At 45.4% G+C, this 24,460-nt stretch overlaps 2 long non-coding RNA genes across 2 annotated transcripts in view; one reads left to right on the top strand and one right to left on the bottom strand.

Moving 5' to 3' along the window:
- Positions 1-11,003, bottom strand: part of LOC115086735 — a 106,536-nt gene extending 95,533 nt beyond the window's left edge. The window contains exon 1 of the long non-coding RNA XR_003855322.1: positions 10,802-11,003. This is a non-coding gene — a long non-coding RNA (uncharacterized LOC115086735). The remainder of the gene's footprint in view (positions 1-10,801) is intronic.
- A 239-nt stretch (positions 11,004-11,242) lies between these two features.
- Positions 11,243-12,088, top strand: LOC115086738. The gene is made up of 2 exons (XR_003855325.1): positions 11,243-11,322; positions 11,795-12,088. It is a non-coding gene; the product is annotated as an uncharacterized LOC115086738 (long non-coding RNA).
- The last annotated feature ends 12,372 nt before the right edge of the window (positions 12,089-24,460 follow it).

Raw genomic sequence — 24,460 nt, 5'->3', positions numbered from 1 at the left:
ATATACAAGTCTGCCCCTTGGGTCAGGGGAGGATCAGAGCGTCTATGCCCCTGGAGCCTATCTCCTGGAGGCGAGTGAAGAAACAAATTTGTTTTGGTCTTGACTCGGGGGTGCCATAAAGCCCAACGCCGGGCATCCCCAGCAACCCCCTATCACGTGGAGTGCTTCCTGGCTGAGTTCCCACTCCCCAGGGTCCAGCTTGCTCCTGCTGAGAAAATCCACTTACACATATTCCCTTCCTACGACATGCACTACTGATAATTGGGAGAGGTTTCTTTCTGCTCAACTGAGTTTCCCGCTTGCTTTTTCCACCAGCCTGGGGCAGCAGGTTCCTTCCTGTTTGTTCACACATGCCACTGCCATGGACCTGTCTGATAGTATTGTGTCCGTCTTTCCTCTTAACAGCAGCTGGAAGGCCTGCAATACCTTTAGTTCCAGCCTGCTGATTGGCCAAAGTGAATAGCATGACCCAGTCTGGTGGTCCCAGGTTCACCCGTTTGTGAGCTTGCCTGGGATTGTCCACCAATCCGAACTCTCTGCCACCTCTCGGTGAACTCGTAGGTGACATTCATCATCACAGGAAGCTGGGGACCAGTGAGCTAGTAGCACCTGTTGTAATGATCACATATATATTCTTGCCCACATAACTAAGTTTTTGGCTCCTATGATAAGTCCCAGCAACTGTAGATAATCCAGTAGCTTTGGAGGGTTTAGCGAGCAAAGCCATTTGATTTGTTCCATCAGCTTAGTCATCCTTTTGGGGGGAAGGAAGAGCTGACCTTCTCCTTTTGTTGGGCAGAGCTCCTACAAACTCTAGGGTTTGTGAGGGCTCCAAATTGCTCGTTGTGTTATTTACTAGCCAGACCAGTTTTTCCAAGAGCTGGATCCCTTGAAATTGTTTCCAGGACCCTCTGGTCTGATGTAATCTGGACCCACTCTGCATCATACCTTGACAGTCATCTGCCCACTGGATATCATTACTGGGGTCACAACTGCTCCCTGTGGCTGCGGGTGAGTCTGTTCTTGGTCTCTGGGCTCCCAAAAAGAGCTGGGATCTAACTCTCATCCCTGAGCCACCCTTAATCCTGCCGCTCTGGTTTTACACTGATACCTAAAGTATAGGTGTCTAAGCCCTTGAGTGCCTGGCCGGTTTCTGTCTTCTGGAAATCTTTGGGGGTTTTGATTCCTCCAACTTCTTCATTAACTTCTCTAGTTCTACTCCAGAGTAGACCCCACCCCAAAGGATGGGGGCGTGGCCAAAGGGGACCTTGTACAGGCATACTTTGGATGTTGAGTCTGTCGCTCAACTGCGTAGCCTGAGAAGCCTCCTGTCAACACCTCAGAGGCCACTGGTCGCACAAATAGTCTCACCAAGTCATACAGTGTATCCGCTGGATGCAGCTTCCTGGCTTTGGAACCATAGCAGGGCTGCCCGTGCCACGAGGGCACTGCAAATTGAAGTCTGGGTCAGCATAGTTCCTGTGGAGAAGGCTTGCTTTAGCACAGCTTCTATTTTCCTACCTTGCAGATTCTTTAAGGCTCTGCCACCCTCCACAGGGATGGTAGTCCTGCGAGCTATTGCCGAAACTGACGCGTCCACCTTTAGGATCCTCAACAGGCTCTCCTCTTCCTCTGCAGGGAAGGGTATAACTCCCTGCCTCCTTTGGGACCTTCCAGTGGGGAAGTCTTTTCTGCCAGCACAGTTTGTTTTAAGGCATCATATGTAGGGGGGAAAAGCCCTTGAGTACTTTCTCATCCCTTGCAGTATGGGGTCCCCTTCTGAGGGATCTGCTTTGGTGTTTGAAATTGTTAGCGCTTCCTGCACACCCACAATAAGGGCTGAGAGCTCCTTTCTAATCACTCTCTCTCTTGTGAGGATAGGGGTCCACTTGGTTCTGAATCCAAAACACAACCAACTCTCTTCACCAGAGTCCGGCATTGGGGGTGATGATTCTGAAGGGCCTAGGTCTCGGGATATCCTGTGCCCACTTGGAGTCCCCCTTGCTTTGCTCCCTTTCGATCCCGAGGCTGAGCCAGGCTTCTGCGTGGCACAGAATGCCAAGTGGATGATTAAATCAAAGTCGGGTGAAAACCCCTTGAGGCAAGCTCCAGTAGGGTCCCTAACTGGATCTGGCCTGAGGTTCAGTTGTAGGGCCATCCTGCTGCTTTCCCCTCCTCCCCCCCGAGTCTTCTTCCGGTGGGGAAGGCAGCAGCTCCGGTTGCCCCGAGGGCAGCTGCTCATCCTCCCCCTGGGAGCAGTTCTGCTGCTGCTCCAGCCATTTTCTGCTGTATTTCCCTGGTGGCTAGGGGGATCTTCCCTGGGTCTTTCAGGAAAGGCCCAGCCTGCCTCCGCATCGCAGACTGGACAAATTGAGCCTGCTACCGTAGGGAGTTTCCTGCTCCCGTACGAGAAGCACCTACGGCCACGTTCCCATGACTTCCCTGGCCCAAGTCTTCACCATGCTCTAGGCCTTCGCTCCCCCACCTGTTCCCACCACTGGGAATGAGGCTCACAGGCCACGGCTCCTCTACTGCAGTGCCTGCCCCGGCTCCCCATCTGTTGAAAACGTCCTTCCTGCCTTCAATTTTTGGGGGGTTTCTTTTTACCTTTATTGCTCCTCAAGCAGAGAAAAGCAAAAAAAAGAAGAAGGAGAAAGAGTCACAGACTGGGGGAAGAGAGAGACCTCAAGGCAACTGAATTAACAAAGAAAAAGCATTTTTCCTCCCCCAAAGGGCCCAGATACTCTAAGACCCTCTACTCCCTAACCATTTTACCGTGGAGGAACCCTTGAAATAATTTTCAGGTTTCGGGGAACACCCTGCATAAAAAATTATTATATCTATAGCTCATGGCTCTTTTGAATAAAGAATGATAGTTTTCTGTGGATCTGTTTATTTTGGCCAACAAATTGGCCTCTTTTTATTTTATTCTTTTTATTTTGGCCAACAAATTAGCCTCTTTTGTTTTGTTTCCCCTCCATACATTTAAAAAACGTATCTACATATAAAAGAGATGACATGTGCATAAAACTTGTTATTTTTGAAACTAAAAATAAAGCATGAAATTGACTTCTTTAATGTGAAACCTGTGCTTGTTTGCTGCTGCACAAATACCTAATTGTGTCGAACGTCAGATAAGCACACACAGATTTCATGTACACCTGAAATGAGATGATTTCTGTCCTTACCCTTGATGCTTATTAAGCAAAAAAAAGTTTGCTCACATATGTAAGAAGTTGAAAACTGCAACAAAATGTTAACTGCATTCCTGTGAATGGCAGGATGGCAAGCAAAATTCAAAAAAATGATGTTCGTTTAGTTTTAATTGTGCTCTCTTGTGGAACCCTGGTTGAGAAAGGCTGCTCTAGGGAGTGAGGATCTTCCTAGGGTCATCTTCAGACCCTAAGGAATAGGAATCCTTACCTAGGAGCCTATGACCAGGGGAAGATACAGATGGGAGGCGTCTACACTGGGGGAAGTTACCCCAAAGGGTAGCTGCCCCAGGAGCTAAACAGGCTCAGATCAGATCAGGGCCATACCCCGACGCTGGGAGCTTCTGCAGCCTGTCCACACTTACCAGTAGTCTCTGTCTCCAGCATCTGCAGATTAAGGCCTACGATCACGCTCTCAAAGAGTGAAGTCTTGAAGGGGGTGCACCCTCTGTCTCCAGCAGCTGAGGAACAGGGAAATGCCAAGTGTAATGGACTAGTCTAGCAGTCAAAAAAGAACATGTGAACATGCATTCAGAGCAATACATTTCAGCCATCCAGGAATCTGAGCACCCCCATACATAGAGAGAACCATTTATAATTGCTAAAAAATAGTACTGTTTCTTCCAGTGATGCCACGTTGCTGAGAAATCACGGGACACAGGAGCTCCAGCCAGTCATAACTATTTCATTTGTACAAACGGTTTCCTATGCCATAAATTAGGAGCAAACTACTCACAACTTATTTGCAGAAGGCTCATACCGAAACTAAGATATATTTAACTGGTATATCCACAAAAACCGCAAAGAATGACAAAAGATAAGAGCAAAATTAGAGACTCAAAGATGGCATTGGAATATGAGACTATAACGCAGGATTTGAAAACAAATCCTCAGCAATAAAGACAAATTAAACAAACTACTGTCATCAACTGATGAACTCAAGGACAGTTTGCAAATTCATAAACTTCAGGTTGTCGTCATTGAGAATCCATTAATAATGCAAGAAATGACATCTGATCAGTTGGAAACAGAGATATCAGAATTTAAGAGTGGAGTAGCCGCCTAGTGGTTAGAACCAGGGTTCAAGTCCCACTGTTGCTCCTTGTGACCTTGGGCAAGTCACGTTACCCTCCCGTTGCCTCAGGTACAAAACTTAGATTGAAAGCCCAGTGGGGGAAATATCTATAGTACCTGAATGTAATCCACTTTGATAATATTACTTGAAGACCAAGAAAATCGGGGAAGAAGAAATGCCCTGTGACTGAATGGAATTCTGTAGAAAGTGAAAGATACAAATTTAATCCAACTTGTTCAAGTATGGCTACCAGAGATTCTTGGCTGGCCCCTTGAAAAGGGGCCTATAGTAGTTCAAAATAATTCTAAATTAAGACCAGTAGTGGTTAGAATTCTTAGCACCTTGCAATATGATGGCTCCCAAATTTTACTGTTTTAACGCTTATTCAGCCAAGGTATCAGAAAACCAAAGACTCTTTTCACCCATTTGTATGGAATTATTTCGTAACGATATCAAGTTTTCATTGCAGTATCTGGCAAAACTTAAAAACTGTTCCAGAACAGTACTGCCACTGTGGTGATGACAAAAGAAGAAGCAACTAAACTTCTTGAGACACTAAATGTTCCAGCAAACTCAATTTCAGTCGCTATTTCCCCAGAGTGTCTTCAGCTTTCTACTAAACAATGAAGGAGACAAGGTGGAGCTTCATTTCCCTGTCTCGTTGTGACTATTGACTTTTATCTCTCTGCAATTATTTTTTCTATATGGCTCAAGTGATCTTTTCAAGGCAGCCATTTTCTTTTTATCTACGATGTGATGCAGTAACTATTCTAGGACCACTTAAAGGAACCTCCTCATTTCTTTGATACATATGAGTAACTATCTCTTCTAACTCATTCAATCTCTGTTGTGTAGCTCAAGTCAATTGTTAAGGGATAAATTCCAGAGATCATTTCACTGGGCAAATGTATTATTGCTCATGGAGTATTTATCAGTCTGGACTCACACTGTTGATTACTTTCACAGGACCATTCATTATTTTGCTTTCTAAGGATTAAATAAAAGATTATTTTGTTAGTGAGATCCTTACATTGTATACAAAGAAGCACAGACTCTGGAACTGACTCGCTCCAAAAAGAGCTTTTTGGCTCTCATTCATCTGTGACGTCTCATTGTAAGGTGGTTTTGTAATGGGAACGGACTTTCAGCACTTTCTTTTTCTCTTTTTTCATTTCTAGTTCAAGTCATTCCTTGATTCGGTCCTTCACATACAGAGTGTTTTTTTGTTTTTTTTTTACAATCTTTATGACAACTTGTTTATGTCAGCTCATTTTTAATTGGTGGTATAGAAGTCTAATTAGCTGTTTTATAATTGGGCCTGGTGGGTGTATCTTCCAAAGAGAAGAAAACTGAAGAATGGGGAGGATACAGTCCCTTGGAGCATTAATAATTCCTGAAGTGTGTGTTCTATGTTGTTTTGGTTCTATGTGTTGTGTGACTGTTGATGGCGTATGATTTGCTCTCAGAAAATGCACAGAGTGGTGTGTTATGCAGACAAGTATTGATGAAAGCTGACAGAATGAGTGCTTTTCACATATGTATGGATGCATGCATGATTGTTTGATAATATGTTTTTATAATTTGATTTACAGACGGTGGATAAGGAAGACTGAAATATATTACATGTCATTGTTGGAGGAGATGGGATGTCGAGGCTGGGCGACATCTCAGCTTTTTTTTTTTCATATGGTTTATTTTGGTGTTGATCATATACGACTATATTCTGAGATGGCTGATTTGAGGATTGTATCTCGTAACGTAGATGATATTCACTCCCCAATAAAAAGAAAGAAGATACTGAATCTATTTAAGAAGGCTAAATCCCATATAGCTTTCCCTCAGGAAGCACTTATTCACAAAATAAGAATGACTCTGGAGATACAGGGCTTTATTTTGGGAACAAGAGAATATAAGATCCAATTGTTTGCAGACGACATGCTTTTATTTCTCCGAAACCCACAAGTTCTCTTGACAAGTGTCTATATTTAATCAAACAATTTGGCACATTTGCTGGACTAAAAATCAATTTTACCAAATCGGAAGCAATGCCTATTTTGGATTCTTCAAAATATAATTGGCAGGGAGTGTTCCCTCCAGCTTGGGTACAAGGTCACTTCAAATACCTAGATGTGTAGATACCTACAGACTTATCCAGGCCTTTTTGATCTCACTATTATCAAGCAAATTCAATTCGTTGAAGAACACAGTTGCGGGTTAAGAAAGATCTGCCCATTTCCCCGTTAGGCTGGTGTGCATTCTTTAAAATGTTTCTTTGACCTAAGTTGTTATACCAACTTCAGATGCTTCCTATCTGGTGAAGAAGCCAAAGATGCTGCTCTCCTCTGCGCTCGTTGGTTATACATTTTATTAAATTCGGGGGAGCTGAAACTTCCCCACTTCCGTTTTTAGAATGTTGCATGTCAGATGAGATACGGCTGGGAACGGTGCAAGCAACAATATAAATCCGAGGTCCCGCACGTAATTAATGGCATTGCTTCTCCCTGGATAGCTGTAAATGTATTGCATACTACGGTACTGCTAAGATACTTCCACTTACGGTTAGAAGGGACATTTTAACAAGACCTGTGATCCTGGTGTGGAGACCCATGTGCAAACGGAGAGGGGATAATCCCTACGCTACAGACCGGGGATTCCTAACGTCCCCCCAGGCACACAAAACCCAATCTTCAAAATACGGAAAGAAGGCGGCCTGGTTAACATTGAAAATGTTTACTGCAAAAAAAACCAAAAAAAAACCAAAACAGGGTAGTGTTCTCTCTTTTGAACAACTCTGTTCTCACCATGAATTAACAGCACCTCAGTTTAATGTATATTTACAAGCCAGGCACTATTTGTCTAACGTGCAATCACTCGTGCCCAAGTTGCTTGCACAAGATTTGTCTGTGGTAACTTTCAAACAAATTTAAAAAATGCAATAATACTTTGTCTTTTTGGTTTAATCTGTGCTTCCAGGTTGAGGTTTCACATAGGTTTTCTTCTGTAGCCACAAACCTGGACCACAGATTTAGGTATAACTATTACAGAGAAGAAATTGATTGTTTTGAAATAGCATTTAAAACATCTGTTGAATCTAAGCTTCAAGAATTAAGATTCAAGCTGTTGCATACGACTTACATAGATACGACTAAAGCATACAAAATGAAAATTTTGGAGTCAGATGTTTGTGTTCCATGTCACATTCATGGAGGTATTTAGGTACATAAAACTTTGTCCTTTCTCCATCATTGTTCCTGTCCTGGGAGGCTGCGCTAAACTTGATTAAAAATGTTGTACGTCACAAAAATTCTCCACGAAAAGGTGGTTTATTACTGGCTTCTTTTAAATGGTTTCCGGATGCTTCTAAACCTCACATAAAATGTATTCGCATCCTGGTTCTGCTGGCAGAAGCATGTATTCTGTCCAACTGGATCCATCCTCAGAGTCCCATAAAATGGATGTGGTATCAAAGACTTGCAGATTGGATGCAGTTTGAGAGACTGGACACGCTCTTCCTGAACAGGACAATGCATGTGGATTATAACATCCTTTGGATGGCTACGTATGATTTGTTACCTGTTTTACTTCAAAAATCTTTGCCGATGGCTGGATCCACCTTGAAATGGTGAATCCCATGCACACCGTGTTAGTGATAACCCTTACCACCACAATTGTTTGATACAGATATGAGAAATAGTAGTAGATATTGCTCGGGATTCTGATATAGCGATTAAATTGTCTGAATGGATGTATGGAAGTCTTTGAACATGATGTTGAGTTATCTAAAGGTTTTCAGTATACAAAGCATACAGGTGTGTATTATGCAATGGAGTTTCTTAATGGTTTGTCATATTTGCACTGATTATAATACATTGCTAATCTTAGATTTTTGGATTTAATGACAATATGTTTCCATGTTTCATGTTGTAATGTTGTGCCACTGTATAATCCCTATATGAATTAATAAAGATTTAAAAATGCCGCTTAAAATTACCAACATGATCTGGCATTAACCAGCATCAGTTTCAGCAGAGAGACCAAAAGTGGCATAGGCATGAATAACCCTCTCACCCATATAAGGGAGGGAGGGAAGGGGTCCCTCTATAACAGGGTTGAGGAAGGGCAGTAAAAGGGGGGGGGGGGGGAAGCTTGCTTTGCTACAGTTTCACTGGTTCTTTGGATAAACGGTGGACTTCAGTTTCCCGTGCTGTCAGTCTGGTGTCAGCACCAGCAATCAAGACGACGACACAGCAAGCCGGGCATCAGGAAGACGGCAAACAAAGGCTGCGTGTGGGTGCAAGAGGCAGAACCGAGATAAGAAATTAATCTCACTGCTGAGCAGGGCCACTAAGTCCTGGGCACCACCAGGCTTACCTGCTTCAGATTTTTAGATGCTTACCCAGAAGCCGCCAAACGGGACCGTGAAAAGAATTCTTGTGCTGGGAGACAAAACCAGGGAGAAGCAGTGAAGAAATAGATAACCAAAGTGGACTTCAGCCTATCGCACCAGGGTCACCGCATTTCCAAGGACAGACGAACACATGTGCTGCCTGGTGGAAACGCTGCCACCAGGCTACAGAATCCGAATGAGACCAACACCATCCTGCCATGCCGGGCGAGAAGAGGCCCTGCCTGCTTCAAACTGCTCACTGGGTCGCAGCCTGAAATCCCGGGAACCCGCCGAGTTTTGTAGACCAGCGGACGATGCCTTTTTTTTAAACAGATAAATGGATCGGGGCAGTCATTGCCCCGGCTAAGATTTAACTGGATTTATGCCACATCTTGAAATGCAAAGGGGAGAGTTGTTTTCCCTTCTTAACTTCCTGCCTGCCAGTCCCATGAACCTCTGTATCGCAAGCAGATGAGCTCGTGAACAACCTAAATCGTGGTTACTTTTCTAGCGGCCTCAAAGTCAAAGGATGGCAATCAGCCATACAGCGAATACAACCCACGTGTGCAGATATCCCAAAAATCCAATCTGTCTGTCCAGTGCACTCGTTTTCTGCCCTTCGTGCACCCCCACCCACTTTTCTCCCCAGTTCCCTTCCTCCAGAGAAAGTCAGACAGGCCAATGCAGGTAGCAGAGGATTAAAGTATTGGGTGCTTGATTTCAGCGTACGGTTTTAACGCTCAACCTAAATTTTTTTATTCACGCCAGACACAGATGCTATGCAAAAAATGCACATAAACATTAAAATGTGCGTTCAGCACAGGCCGAACACACATTTTAACTCAGGAAGGGGAAGAGGATGCCATTATCTGGAAGTGGGTATCTGGCAGGAGCTGCAGGCACTTACCCAATGTTCCTGACTTTTGCCATTTTTTTTTTTTTTAAGTAGCACTGGAAACTTTGACGATTTCAGCGCTAAAAAAGGCACACAGGCCAGATGCAGTCTCTCTGCTTCGGGGAGTTAATGCCCTCATTTCCATGCAAGAGCACTACATAGTACTCCCATTTAGATACGCACATTTTCTGCGCACAAAAATCCTTGCAGAAAGTTTTGTGCACAGACAATGCGCATTTAAGTGCAAGCAGAAAGGAGTATTCGACTGAATTCGCCTTTCTACTTCGACCTGAAAGGGTGCAGGTCATGGGGACCCCCATGGATAGTCAGGTTTTCAAGATATCAGCAATATGGATCAAATAAGTTTGCATACCCCCAGTCTCCAATCCATTTTCTCTCATGCATATTCATTATGATGGATATCCCTCCCCTATTTATTTAGTTATTGATCTGTTACTATGTTCTAGGTTACACAATGTTCCTTGTAAAGGCTTTGCCTATATATATCCTTGTTTTAAGTTATCTGTAAACCGGCACGATGTGCAAACGGTTGCCGGTATATAAAATTAAATAAATAAATTAAAAAAAAATATATATCCCACTGCGCTGTATTAATTTTTTGGTAAGGCATGGAGTGTCATTTTGCTTCATGTTTCCCTACAAAGGGCATGAACAATATCTGCGCTCAGGGAATTTACAGGACATCAGATTTTAGCCAGAAGCAGCTGCTCAGAGGGAAGAACATTTTTAATTTGACACACTAAAAGTCAACACGTTTTACAAACACGGTAGCTATCTCTAATTAAAAAAAATATATATTCCACCATACAACCATTGTGAATAGGACACTAAAAGCTTCCAGGACCAAATGTAGCAAGCAGATTTCCCCCGGACATAAAATGGGAAAGCCCCGAGTCTGGCTCCCCACAAATTGACATGTAAGGGCAAGCATTGAACTAGAAGAAATGTTAACCCCCGGGGGGGGGGGGGGGCGGGGTGTTATTGTTTGGGTGTATGGGGAGTGTTAAGGAGCTGAGATAACGTTCCTTAACCCTTCCTCGTGCAACCACGCGCCATTGATTCGGGTTCATTTCTTGGCATGACACTTTTACATGTATTTGGCCATGCAAGTGCAGACAGCTGGGTTGGGGGCACCCGGGCAGCCCTGCACACCCCCCCCCCCCCCCTCTCCTTCCCCTCTGCTGCTCCCCCGCCCCCGATCTGCTCATTACCTTGCTCGCCGGCTCCCCTGCAGAGCGAATCACAGCCTGCTCTCTGCATTGGGGGGTGGAGGGGGGGGGTGCTCCGTGTGTGCGCGCGCGTGTGTCCCCGTCTGTGCCTCGCAGGCTCACTTCCGGCTTCCTCGGCAGCCCCCGTGACGTGGGCTCGGAGCTCATTGGCTTCCGGCTCGCTTCAACCCGGAGCCGGCGCAGCCCCGAGAGGGGCGGCCACGGAGGGCCCGGCGAGGAGTCGAGCCCGGCAAAGCTCCCCCTGCTCCCGAGGAGGAGGCAAAGCAGCCCACGGGCATGCAAATTTAGCTCGTGCGTATTCAGTGCAGGTGCGGGGGAGGCGGAGTCAGCAGGAGAGGTTTGGGCAGCCCTGACCTAAGGGGATAAAAAAAATAATGCAAAGGCGGGGTTGGCTTGCTTGGAGTTTGAAATCTGCCTGTCTGGCCGCTTCACTCCTGCCAAGCATTCTTTTCCAGCAAATTTTTCAAAGGGGAGCAAAGGGCTGTGCTCTTCCCTTGACCAGGGTTTGTATTGCTTTATTTTCCTTGCACTGTTTTTTTGTTTGGTTCTTTTTTTGAGCTTATGCTGTTTTAATTTTTTTTTTTTTGCCCTTGTTTTACTATTTGGTCTAATGATGTTTTCTACCACTTTTTTAAAAATGTTTTATGTGTTTCTCCTATTGCTGCTGTACATACATATGCTGTACATAAGGCTGAATAACTTATTGAGTTTAATACTGCAGCCGCTGAAGCACCCAGCAGTCTCAGATTTCAAAGGAGGAAAGCAACTATGTGTCATCTGTCCTAGGTGCAAGTGAAGTGACTGTAAGATCCATAATAGGGCTAAGCCAATTGGGTCCTGGAGTACCACAAACGGGTCTGGTTTTCAGGATAGCCACAATGAATATGCATGAGGCATATTTGCATGCACTGCCTCCACTGTATGCAGTTCTATGTCATGCATTTTATACTCTTGAAAACGTGTGTGTCTCTCCAGGAGCGGAGTTGCCCACCCCTGATCTGAAAATAGTCATTGTCTCACCTTGCTCACCCCAAAGAGCCTGAACCAGTCCTGGTTTTGTCTGGTGTCAAGCATGGAGTTGCAGAACTGATTTCCCTCAGATCCATACGGTGGAAGGACTTGTTTCTGATTAATGACCTAGAGACATCTGAAAACACTAACAGTATCTATTCAGAGCTTTGGAGCTGGAAAACCTGTATTTATTCCTGTAGGAGCAAGGCTCTGCAAATGATTCTTATCTTTAGTGCAATAAAAGGTTTGTTTGCTTTTTTTTTTTTTGTACTATTTATTTATATACTAGCAAAATGTATCCACCGTTGCTCAGGTTGTCTGGTCCATAACAGATAAAAATGATAAATCGAGCAAAAATGACTATAAAAAGTTGTATTTTATTAAGTAATTAACAGAAAGCATATAGAAACTTAGAGAACCTCCCTATAAACTCTGTTGACACTATATTAGATGCCTCCCATTGCCGGCAGCTAAAGAGGTCTGCAAGATGACCGCAGCAGATCCCATCCCACAGTGCTCAAAGAAGGAGAGGGCTGCCGTGGACCCCATCCCAATTCAGATGAAGAAGGGGGTCTGGTGGTGGTTGAAGAAGAGGCCCTGTGTGTGGGCCTTGTGAGTTTATATTATTTATTTAGTTTGTATTCTGTTTTTCAGCACTTCATAGCAAATTATGCACAGGTACTGTAGCTATTTCCCTATCCCCAGAAGAGGGCTCGCTATCTAAGGGACTGATTTACTAAGGCTTTTCTCCCATTCTGTGTCTATGGGAAAATGCTTAGTGAATGAAGCCCTAATAAGTTTGTAACCGAGGCAATGGAGGGTGAAGTGACTTACCCAAGGTCACAAGGAGAGAGGCAGTAGGGATGTGAACCCTACCTTCCCTGGTTCGTAGGCCACTGCTGTAACCTCACCCGCACACCCAGGGAGGAGCCTGTGTGTATGGGTGTGGGTGAGTGTTAAGTGTATAGGGGAACCTTTGTGCCTGCCCGTACCTGTGCCTGTCTGTTCCTGTGTGTGTGGGAGAGTGAGAGACAAGGCTTTGAAGACAGAGCATACTAATAAAAAGTTCCCAGTGTTGCTCAAGTTGTCTAGTCCACAACAGATGTAAATGTTCAAAACCAATTGTTATTAATGTATTAACAAATTGCGAGAAGAGCCTGTGTGTGAGAGAGCAGCTCCTACAGGAATGAATGCAGATTTTCCAGCTCCTTCCTCTGTTCCAGGAAATAGCATAAAACCTGGACTGGATTAGCCTGTTCCTTATGAGATGGCAGCTGGTTGCAACCCTTATCCCCACCCATTCCTCCCAGAGTGGAGAAGGAGCCTTGGGGTTAAGAGCATCCAGCTGAGTACCAGGGAATCTCACTTCTCCCACTGATGATCCTTATGACCTTGGGCAAGTCGCATCTTCCTCCATTGCCCCGGGATTAAATTTAGATTGTGTGCCATCAGGGATGAGGACCTACCTACTGTACCTGAATTTGTAACTCGCCTTGAGCTTGGATTTGAAAAGTTGAGTAAATTAAATCCAAAAACATTCCTCCCTCACTTTCCATCACCCACTCTCTCTCCCCCCGCCCCCCCCACACACACACCCCCCACTTGATTTCCTCCCCCCAACTCATTCTCCTGTCCTCTCTTCCCCCATGCATCCCCCCCTCACTTTTTACTCTGACCAGCTCTCTCATTCACGCCTCTCCTCTCTTGCTGCACGGGGAGGTAAAGCAGTCCCTGCAATGCTGGTGTCAGGCCTCCCACTGTCGCATCAGGAGACAGGGGAGGCCGCACCGCAAAGTCACACCCTGATGCCATGTGAGCCTAACTTCAGTGCCGGGAAAAATAGTGGAAACTATCCTCAAGATCAAAATTGTAGAGCATATAGAAAGACATGATTTAATGGGACACAGTCAACATGGATTTACCCAAGGGAAGTCTTGCCTAACAAACCTGCTTCATTTTTTTGAAGGGGTTAATAAACCTGTGGATAAAGGTGAACCGGTAGATGTAGTGTATTTGGATTTTCAGAAGGCGTTTCAGAGGCTTCTACGAAAACTAAAAAGTCATGGGATAGGAGGCGATGTCCTTTCGTGGATTACAAACTGGTTAAAAGATAGGAAACAGAGAGTAGGACTAAATGGTCAATTTTCTCAGTGGAAAAGGGTAAACAGTGGAGTGCCTCAGGGATCTGTACGTGGACCTTTCAATATATATATCAATGATCTGGAAAGGAATACGATGAGTGACGTTATCAAATTTGCGGATGATACAAAATTATTCAGAGTAGTTAAATCACAAGCAGACTGCGATACATTACAGGAGGACCTTGCAAGACTGGAAGATTGGGCATCCAAATGGCAGATGAAATTTAATGTGGACAAGTGCAAGGTGTTGCATATAGGGAAAAATAACCCTTGCTGTAGTTACATGATGTTAGGTTCCATATTAGGAGCTACCACCCAAGAAAGAGATCTAGGCGTCATAGTAGATAATACATTGAAATCGTCGGCTCAGTGTACTGCAGCAGTCAAAAAAGCAAATAAAATGTTAGGAATTATTAGGAAGGGAATGGTTAATAAAACGGAAAATGTCATAATGCCTCTATATCGCTCCATGGTGAGACCACACCTTGAATACTGTGTACAATTCTGGTCGCCGTATCTCAAAAAATATATAGTTGCAATGGAGAAGGTACAGAGAAGGGCAACCAAAATGATAAAGGGGATGGAACAGCTCCCCTATGAGGAAAGGCTGAAGAGGTTAGGGCTTTTCAGCTTGGAGAAGAGACGGCTGAGGGGGGATATCATAGAGGTCTTTAAGATCATGAGAGGTCTTGAACGAGTAGATGTGACTCGGTTATTTACACTTTCGAATAATAGAAGGACTAGGGGGCATTCCATGAAGTTAGCAAGTAGCACATTAAAGACTAATCAGAGAAAATTATTTTTCACTCAACGCACAATAAATCTCTGGAATTTGTTGCCAGAGGATGTGGTTAGTGCAATTAGTGTAGCTGGGTTCAAAAAAGGTTTGGATAAGTTCTTGGAAGAGAAGTCCATTAACTGCTATTAATCAAGTTTACTTAGGGAATAGCCACTGCTATTAATTGCATCAGTAGCATGGGATCTTCTAGGTGTTTGGGTAATTGCCAGGTTCTTGTGGCCTGGTTTGGCCTCTGTTGGAAACAGGATGCTGGGCTTGATGGACCCTTGGTCTGACCCAGCATGGCAATTTCTTATGTTCTTATGTTCATTTTCAGGAACAGCAAACACGAGGTAATGGTATTATATAAAGTGGTAGATTGTCGGAGGGTTACGCGCTGAGCCTATCTTGCATAGGCTTCCGGCGCGCGCAAAGCCCTGCAACAGCATGTCGCGACCGGCGCATCATCGGGGGGCATCGGGGGCATGACGCGGCCGGCACGTCATCCGGGGGTGGGGCCGGGGGCATGGCCGCGGCCTCCAGACCAGCCCCCGGACCGGAGCATGGCGTGCCAGCAGCCGGCCGGGCGCGCGCAAGTTATGCCTGCCTCGAGCAGGCGTAACTTTCGCGACAAAGGTGGGGAGGGTGTAGATAGGGAGGGGAAGGTGGGGGGAGGCCGAAGGAAAGTTCCCTCCGAGGCCGCTCCGATTTCTGAGCGGCCTCAGAGGGAACGGAGGCAGGCTGCGCGGCTCGGCGTGTGCAGGCTGCCGATTTTGGGCAGCCTTGCGCGCGCCGACCCTGGATTTTAATGGACACGCGCGTATCTATTGAAATCCCGCGTACTCTGGTGCGCGAACAAAAGTACGCGTGTGCGCAACTTTATAAAATCTACCCCAAAATGTTTGCTAGCGGCGTAGAAGGGAAATATTTTCATTTCATGTGGATTTTTGGTATGTGGGGGTTTTTTTTAATTTAATTTTATTTTTTTGTCATCTTAGCAAACAAAATGAATGCCATGAAATTTTGTCTGGTTAATTTTGTATGTGTTTGCTTCAGATTTGAAACGGCACAAAGGAAAACAAGGCATTTCATTGTGGTTTCTCTGCCATTTTACACTGACAGCGCATCCTCTTATGTTTGTAAGGACCAGCACTGGAAAAGCCTCTGCACTGTCGGGTCTTCCTCGATAAGCATACTTGTTTCCCCCTTTCGGTTCCAAGAACCTGAAGTGACAAAACGACACTGGCGAGGAGGAGGAGATGACAGCCATACACTGTTTGCCAATTAGCTCTCCTCCTCTTTGGCAGGAGCCATGTGCTCGCTCTCTCTTGCAATGAGGGGTCGGGTTTATGAATGGCGAGCTGTTAGCAGGTTTCCATGGTTTTCTGCCATTGACTGGCTGGGACGGTGACGCTGGCAAAGAGATTGAAGGGTTTTCTCGGCATCAGAAACGTTCTTACTACATATGGTCCTCTGGCTGTTCTTCCATGCTATGCTGCACAGTCAGGGGGGCTTGAGTCACTACAAATGCGTGCTTTACACAGCAGCGCAGCGAATGACGGCAGATAAAGTCCAAAATGGTCCATCCAGTCTGCTCAGCAAGCTTTTATTTATTCATTTAGCTTTCGTTGTGGAGTTTAATTTTGGGGTTTTTTTTTATTTTAGTTTTAGGGGCAGAGGCAACAGCCACTCCCGTGCAGGTCACCCAGTAGCAGAAATGTAAACTCTAGGTGTAATAAGGTTACCCCGTTTCTCCGTGTCCGTTCTCTAGCCAGCGGGGGATCCTCTGTGTTTTTGTCCCATGCCCTTGTGAATTCCATTACCGTTCCCGTCTTCTTTAGATAAAGAGGGGATAGTGTGATCTTCTGTCCCTTCCACAAGCTGTACTTTAATCTGCAAAGGATGTCTCGAATCACGACAGTTCTCTGCCCCAAGGTTTGCCTTCTCATTTCCACAGAGAGGCCTAGTTGCACAGCCCCAGTTCGCTTGACTACATGACTGGCTGCATCTAACATGCCCTGTACGGCTCTTATTCAGTTCTTGGCCTGTTCAACCTGACAGAACTGCAAGGACCTGACACCTGGTCAGACTGGTAGGCTATCATGGAAATTGGGGGGTGTCTTGGGCACCACTGGCCTTTGTAATGGCCCTGTCTCCCTAGATCCCTCCCCCCACCCCATCCCACTCATTTAGATAGTGCTCGCCTTCTCGCCAGATTTAGCAGCTGGGAACGTTTCGCCCCTCTCTTCTGAGGCCATGGCGATCTCCGGCGGCTGCCAGAAAGCAGGGGCAATGCTGCAACGCCCGGGCGCTGTAAACGCCAACGCCGCAGCAGTTTTTGCGAAAGGGGAAATCTCAGGGTGTTCCATAACGCTCCAGCGTGGTCAGCTCCCTCTGCACTTGAGATTCATCGTAGAGTGGCCCTGTCCTTCTTCACCAACAGCAAAATAACGAGCCCATACAGTAAAGCGCGCTCCGGTGGAGGGCACTGTTAGCCCACGTTTGGACACGCGTTTTCGACACGCTATTTTTACCCCTTATACAGGAAGGGGTAATAGCGTGTCAAACGCGCGGCCAACCCCCCCCCCCCCCCCCCCCCCCCCCCCCCCCCCCGAAACTAATACCGCCCGCAATATGCAAATGCATGTTGATGGGCCTATTAGTTATTCCCGCGTTATACAGAAAGTAAAATGTGCAGCCAAGCCGCACATTTTACTTTCAGAAATTAACGCCTGCCAAAGACTGGCATTAATTTTGGCCGGCACTGGGAAAGTGCACAGAAAAGCAGAAAAACTGCTTTTCTGTACACCCTCCGACTTAATATCATAGCGATACTAAGTCGGAGGCTCCAAAATTAAAATAAAAATTAAAAATCTGCCCACGGGTTGGAAGACGGACGCTCAATATAGTCGGCGTCCGTTTTCTGAACCCGTGGCTGTCAGCAGATATGAGAACCGACGCCAGTAAAATTGAGCGTATGCTGTCATTCCCACTGACAGCCGCCACTTCTGTCAAAAAGGAGGCGCTAGGGACGAGCTAGTATCCCTAGCGCCTCTTTTTACCGCGGGTCCTAATATACATACCTGGGCTTTCTGAATCGCGCACCCAGAAGAGTGACCTGTGCGCGCTGGGAGAGCGGGCGCTTGCTGGTTCTCCCACGCGTTTTTCTGTATCGACCTGTACGTAATTTTGTTAACTCATGAAGTAACTTCTTACTCGTCAATGAATGGACACGTTTCTCATGTTTTCTACCAGAAGTGCTCAGCGGGGAGAGGGTCCTTCGTTCCGTCAGACTGGGAGTCATGATTTGCACTTTAGTTTGTTATAAGCAAGGTATGCAATACTCTGGTATAAAATCATATGTCTTTTTTTTTTTCATCGCAGGGCTGCAGCAGTGAATCGGTTTCTGCTCTCCTACTCCAGGCTCTTTTAGAAAGTCTGAATGTATTTGCCAGAAAAAGGAACTGGCCAGGAAAGGCCTGGCTGCAAAACTATTTCAATAGTGAAAGCAAAGTTATTCTCCTGTGTTTTCTAGCGGCGATGCGGCGCTTTCTCTAGAAAGTGGCCAAGGTCTCTCTTCCCAGAGACGCTTTCTCCGTGAGAGTGAATGCTTTTTCTCTGGAAGGCTCTGCAATGGCCTTTTCCAAGAAAGCAGCCGCAAAGGCACCACCTTTCCAGCTTTATTTGCACAGTATCTTGATTTATTTGCCTTCTGGGTTGAAGCTACCTAATCAGGTTCAGAGATTTAAAGGAATAATTATTATTTATTATCAGTACCGAGATGTTGGCGCAAAGTCCTGTAAACAGCGATTTGCACATTTCAAAATTCCTAATGAGAGAGAGAGAAAAACAACAGGAACGATGCAGAGAAAAACAGAAAGGAAAAAAAAAAGATGTCCGTACCTTATGTGTGTAAAACAAAGACAGCTCTCATTTTTTTTAAGGTTAACTCTCCAAAACAAAAGTATTTCCAAAGCTTGACCAAATTCAACCTTATACCACAAGTCGTCATGTTTTTTTAGATAAGCGTCAGGCCTCTAAATATTAAAACAATCATATTCTGATAAACTTGAAAAAAAATGGCCCCAGATTCTCTCCAGTGTATCCCATCTATCATACATTTTTATCTATTTCTTACAATTTGATTACTTGCATGAGTTATGTTCCAATTAATCCACAAATGCAATAATAAAATTCATTGTAAACAATAAAGTAATCCCATCAAATATACAGTACAATACACATAAACCGGAAGGCTCATCTGCATACTGCTCCCAGCATCCCCCGGGAGAGGAGTCCAGAGGTCACCCCGAGCAACCCAGGGATTGAATTCCACAGCTCCGGCTTCCAGAGGCCCTGTACCCTTTGCAGTAGAAGAGGACCGGAAGGACATGCCTAACGGCACGTGAATCTCAGACTCTTCCATAATTTGTGAAGATCAATTTAATGGTGGTTAAAAAGGATTGGTAAATATAGCTTTGGGAAATCTTTGTACTTATACAAGTTTGGAGAAAGGTGATATAGTGGGATATATTCTGCCTTTCCCACTCAACCCTTGCTTTTTGGGCAAGAGACACTTTCTCATTAAAAATCAATCAAGCTCATATCTAAATCATACTATTGTACCAGCCCTTATTGAAAGTTTAATCATCCCCTTGTAGGACACTAGCTGATTAATTGCTAAATTCACTTGTAAATATAAGTACTCTAATTCCAACTCCCTTAGTACTCTAAACTTAACTAGGAACTCAATAAAATTAAGATGAAGGCAGCAGTCCAGCAGCAAGAGGGGTGCTTTCCAGTCTTTTGCATTGAGTGACACATGTATGATTTTTTACCTGCCGGTGAGAGATTGTATGTGTGCACTCGGTGCAAAGAGCTCCTGGCTCTCAGGGAACGAGTTCAATCTCTGGAGGCTAGAGTAGCAGACTTGGAGGAGCTGAGGCAGACAGAGAGGTACATTGATAAGACCTTCAGGGACATGGTAGCGAAGTCCTAAATCCAGTCTGGCAGCCCCAGTGCTGCCTTGGATCAGAAAGGTCTCCCAGTAGGAGAACATTACCTTGGTGTAGCAGGAAGTGATCCTATAGCAAGGACCTGCTCTCCACGTGATGTATTGTCCTCTGAGGACAAGTCTCCCAGGGATACTGCCCATGAGGGAAGGGTTAGGCCGGCCATTATGGTGATTCAATTATTAGAAATGTAGATAGCAGGGTGGCTGGTGTCCGTGAGGACCGCCTGGTAACTTGCGTGCCTGGTGCGAAGGTGGCAGACCTCACGTATCACCTAGATAAGATTATAGACAATGCTGGGGAGGAGCCGGCTGTTGTGGTACATGTGGGCACCAACGACATAGGAAAATGTGGGAGGGAGGTTCTGGAAGCCAAATTTAGGATTTTAGGTAGAAAGCTGAAATCCAGAACCTCCAGGGTGGCATTCTCAGAAATGCTTCCCGTTCCACGTGCAGGTCACCAGAGGCAGGCAGAGCTCCAGAGTTTCAATGCATGGATGAGACAATGGTGCAGGGAAGAGGGATTCAGCTTTGTAAGGAACTGGGGAAACTTTGGGGGAAAGGGGAGACTTTTCCGAAAGGATGGGCTCCACCTTAACCAGAGTGGAACCAAGCTGCTGGTGCTAACCTTTAAAAAGGAGATAGAGCAGCTTTTAAACTAGAACAAAGGGGAAAGCCAACAGTCACTCAGCAGTGCATGGTTCGGAGAAATGAATCCTTGAAGGATACCAATGAAACAGGAGAATTAGGGCATCCCAACAGAGAGGTTCCAATAAAAGCAAACTTAGTCCATGTGCCTATATGTAAAAAATCACCTGAGCTAAAGATTTCCAAATTATCTTTAAGAACTGAAAGCAGGTTGTTAATACAAATAAAAAACACGCTTTGAAATGTCTGTATGCTAATGCCAGAAGTCTAAGAAGTAAGATGGGAGAGTTAGAGTGTAGAGCAGTAAATGATGAGATTGACATAATTGGCATCACAGAGACCTGGTGGAAGGAGGATAACCAATGGGACAGTGCTTATCAGGGTACAAATTTTATCGCAATGATAGGGGGGATCAACTTGGTGGGGATGTGGCACTTTATGTCCGGGAGGGTATAGAGTCCAACAGGATAAAGATCATACAAGAGACTAAATGCTCAGTAGAATCTATATGAGTAGAAATCCCATGTGTGTTGGGTAAGAGTATAGTGATAGGAGTATACTACCATCCACCTGGACAAAATGGTCAGACAGATGATGAAATGCTAAGAGAAAGCAGGGAAGCTAACCAATTTGGCAGTGCAATAATAATGGGAGATTTTAATTACCCTAATATTGACTGGGTAAATGTAACATCAGGACTTGCTAGAGACATAGGGCCTCATTTTCTAAAGTATCGCAGGCCTGCGATACTTTAGAAAAATGCGGTAATGAGGGACGGGGGAGCGGTCCTGCGCTAGCCGGCAGCGATTGCACCACCTTTTCCCCGTCTGCGCCATCGTCGCAGAGTCGGCCCTGGTGACGCCCCGACTCCTCCTCTTCCGGGGTCGACTCCGCCCCAATGTAGGTAGCGCAGGCCTGCGATAGCTTTGGAAAATAAGGTCCATAAAGTTCCTGGATGTAATAAATGGAGCAATTGGTTCAGGAACCAACAAGAGAGGGAGCTATTTTAGATTTTTTTTTTAATTCTTTAACAAATTTTCAGAATACATAAATCAAAACATCCTGATATAATAAACAATATGGTTAAGGTAACTTAAATTTAATTACAAGTAATTTCTTTCAAGTATGTATAACTCCACACCATAAATCCAAAGTCCTCAATTAGAAGGGGTTTACCTCTAATACTTGAAGGTACCTAAAGAAAATTTTTGCTAGAAATTAAAAAATACAATCCTAACTGACGAGTTACTTTATTTATTTAGAGAAAAAATCCGTAGCTCTTTAGGGGGTTGTTGTAATCAACCCTGCATCCTTAGCTCTATCTATAATAAACTTTGTCAGTTGTGAAGGTTGATAAAAACAATATCTAACGTTTTGCTATGATATACAACATCTGCATGGAAACTTTAGTTTAAAAAGAGCACCCATCTGTATTAATTTAGGTTTCATCGAGAAATTTCTTTCTTCTTAATTGAGTTTCTTTTGTAACATCTGGGAAAATCCTTACATTTAGTTGGCAAAACTTCTCTTTAATGTTTCTGAAATTTAACCTTAATACCCAATCTCTGTCTGTATTTAATAGGGATGTGAATCGTTTTTTGACGATTTAAAATATCGTCCGATATATTTTAAATCGTCAAAAATCGTTAGAGGCGCGATACAATAGGAATTCCCCCGATTTTATCGTCAAAAATCGTAAATCGGGGGAGGGGAAGGGGGAGGGCGGGAAAACCGGCACACTAAAACAACCCTAAAACCCACCCCGACCCTTTAAAATAAATCCCCCACCCTCCCGAACCCCCCAAAATGTTTTAAATTACCTGGGGTCCAGTGGGGGGGTCCCGGTGAGATCTTCCACTCTCGGGCCACGGCTGCGTTAATAGAAATGGCGCCGGTGCTACCTTTGCACTGTCAGGGCAAAGGTAGCACCGGCGCCATTTTGGTTCCTGTCCCCCGACGTCACGAGCGCAGGAGATCGCTCCTGGACCCCCAGGGACTTTTGGCCAACTTGGGGGGGCCTTCTGACCCCCACAAGACTTGCCAAAAGTCCAGCGGGGGTCCGGGAGCGACCTCATGCACTAGGGCCGTATTGCAAAATGGCGCCGGCCGTATTGCCGTATTGCAAAATGGCGCCGGTGTAACTTCTGGGATTTCTCTTCAGGGGATCGGGCTATTCCTCAGCACTGCAGTCCCAGTGGGGAAGGGGCATCCAAAAGCCTCCCCAGTAACTCAAAGTCCAAAAATACTTCATGCATCTTGTTAGAGGTGTTCATGCTGTCGCAGGTGCTTGCCACGTTCAGGGTGTGAATGGGCTGACTGGTCCTCAGGCCCCTGTCCTTTGAGCACGGCCAGCGAGGATGATTTTCCCCAGAGAAGCAGAGTGAACTCCGTCCCTTCCAAATAGGCCTCCTCTGGCCCTCACTGTGTCTCGGGCCAGCAGGATCCACCACTGGTGCTTGCCTGCCTAGGGTTTAGAGCAGGCCCTCAGGTCCTGGGCAGGGGCGGATTGTTCTGTGGGGGCTTCGGGCTCACCCCAGTCACGTGACTGGTGCTGACCACCGCAGCGGCCCCCCTGCCTGCAGAGCCCCACAGCAGTTTTTCTGGTAGAGCGGGAGCCTCCCCTGAGGCTCTCCACTCACTTCTTTAAGTTTGGGTTTTCTGCGGCTGGAGCCGCGACTCCATGGATTTTACCTCTAATTTTTTTGGGGGGGGGTTTCTCCGCGGCTGTGGCTACAGGGGCCTGCTGTTTTTTATAATCCCGTGGCATCACTGATGTGTTATGCAACTGATCCCCTCATTACCGCGGCAGCAAGAAACGTTCCCGCCACCTCCCTTCACACCAGCCCAACCCCTCTGTCTGTCTCAACTGCAGGAGGCCTCTCCTTGATCTCTGCCACTGGCAGGGCCGGTCCCCCTTACACGGGGGCCATGACAAAACATAATAACTTTTTCCTCAACTCCATCCCTGCATTGGCGCCTTCCTCTCCACCTCTTCCCATACCAGGACCATGAGCAGGTATCCCTGCCTAGATTCCCCCTGAGCAGCAGTGTAAGTAAACATTTTTTTTTTAAATATATTTAGAGGCAGCAGTGAGGGGGGGGGGGAGAGTGAGTGAGAGTATGTCATTGAGTGAGTGTACATGAGTGTGTGTGTATGTGTGAGAGAGCCATGTGTGCATGGGAGCATGTGTGTCAGCCACATCAGTGTGTGTGAGCGGGCATGTGTGTGCGTGTGCACCAGCATGTGTGAGGGAGTGTATGTGTGTATCAGCATGTGCAAGAGAATGAGTGTCCGTATGTGCAATGGGAGAATGTGTTTGTGTTTCAGCTGTCAGCATGTGCGATGGAAGCGTGCGTGTGTCAGCATGTGTGAGGGAGCGTGTGTGTGTGTGTTTCAGATGGGTATATGTGTCAGCGTGCATGAAGGAGAATGTGTGTCAAAGACCCTGAGGGAGCATGTGAATGTCACAGACTGTATGTGAGGGAGAAGAAAGATTGTGCACTCCCTACATCCACTAATCCATAACAATCTCAGAATGACTGGGAATTAAAAGTTCCCGAGAATATAGAGCGGGCGAGTTTGAATTGTTATTCGATTTAATTATTGGGAGTTACTTGAGGTGTCTGCTGTTTTAAAATATTTTATTGGTGTTTGGCGAAATTAAAAAACATTTGTTTTTAATTGTTGGATGTTCTATTCATCAGCTGTTTCTTGATTTCATTGCTTGATGTTTTATAAGGAACGGTGATGTTTTTGTCTTTCCATTGTTGCACTACATATAGGGTCTGATTTGTTGAGATTTCCAGTTCAGGTTTTGTCTGCACATTTCTGTTTATATTTTCTGGTCTCTTTATTCTGTATTTAGTGAGGGTCTATCTGTGTTTTGCATGTGTGATCAAAGTGAGGTATTCTGCTTAGCATGGCATTTCTATATAGGAATTTATAATAGCCTGCTTGTTCTTTTTTCCAAATAGGAGATGTATCGGTGTTTTAGGGCCTGGTGTAATATTTGCAGTGCTGACTTTACATGGGTAGGATTGCCACTGTTTGA

Source organism: Rhinatrema bivittatum, chromosome 3 (assembly GCF_901001135.1).
Source record: "Rhinatrema bivittatum chromosome 3, aRhiBiv1.1, whole genome shotgun sequence".
NCBI lineage: Eukaryota > Metazoa > Chordata > Amphibia > Gymnophiona > Rhinatrematidae > Rhinatrema > Rhinatrema bivittatum.
The sequence above is the reverse complement of the archived record's forward strand: the minus strand, read 5'-3'. Positions and strand labels throughout refer to the sequence as shown.